A 1,296-nucleotide genomic window follows, 5' to 3' on the forward strand; every position below is an offset into this window, starting at 1 on the left:
GACTCCATAAATAACTATATGTACACATAATTTTTTAAATGATAAAAACGGACTAAAAATTGAGATATAATTTAGAAAAATATCAGGCCACAAGAATATATGTAAAGAAATGAAAGTTAAAACAGTCATTCAAAGATATGGAGGTTGAATTGAGGAATTCTGTCTTATAAATCAATATGTATTGATAATTACTGGTGATTGGAATGAGAAAGTTGTTCACAAAGAAGGATCAGTAATAGGAAAATATCACCTTCATGGTAGAAACAATGTTAGAGATCACATGAGAGTTTTTTTTTTTTAATTTCCATGAGATGAATATATATATTTTTAATAACAACATATCTTTATTAATCATAAAGCTTCTACTGGAGGATTTGGTTTGTATCTATAGGAAAATAGGCCCAAGTAAACACCCCAAGACAAGACAAATGTATCCACTTGTAACCACATTGAACCTGACCAGGCTTTCCCTATTTACAGGAACAGAATTTTTTCCGATACTAATTATCCTATGGATTAATGATAAAAAAAAAAAAAAAAAATCTTTGTTTTTCAAAACCCCGTTGCCAAAGGAAATACCTGGAGGAAGATACAAAGCTAAAGATGCTTGGAAATTCATTTTCTCATTCTCTACAACTAGATTATTCACTCTACTGCTGATAAGAAATGTACAAGAAAATTCAAAGATCTTATATCAATTTACTTCCCTCCTTCACACTACCTAGGTGCTGCAAAGAGTAATTTGCATGGCTGTTAATTGCAAGGTAAAAGGTTCAAATCCTTCAATAGGTGCTTCAGAAGAAAGGCCATTTAAATAACAATAACAATTGAAAACTCTTTGAAGCACAGTTCTACTCAGATAAACATGGAATCACCATGAGTCAGAATCGACTGGATAGAAATTGATTTTTAAAAAAATCAAAAGTGAAGATCATATTTTTCTCTTAATATGAGGGTAAATAAAAAAGTATTACTACAAAATCAGAGAAAGCCTTATTAAACAATATCATCAAAATGTAAAGCTATTGTTCATTGACATACCTTCCATCCAAAGTCTGAAGGGCATGTTTCCATTTAACTCTTACTCAAAGAATTCTTTACTCTGGCATTCTCAAGAGAATCAAATCATGTTCCTTTGAAATGTTCTTCAAGTTTTGGGGACAAAATTAAGGCTGAAGGAGCACGATCAGGACTGTAAAGTGAATGGAGAAAGGTTTCCCAACAAAATACTTATAGGAGAACTCTCATATGCTACTCTCAAAGAATGAACTGGTGCAACAGAAAGAAACAACAACA

This window comes from Chrysochloris asiatica, unplaced genomic scaffold, assembly GCF_000296735.1.
Source record: "Chrysochloris asiatica unplaced genomic scaffold, ChrAsi1.0 scaffold00002, whole genome shotgun sequence".
NCBI lineage: Eukaryota > Metazoa > Chordata > Mammalia > Afrosoricida > Chrysochloridae > Chrysochloris > Chrysochloris asiatica.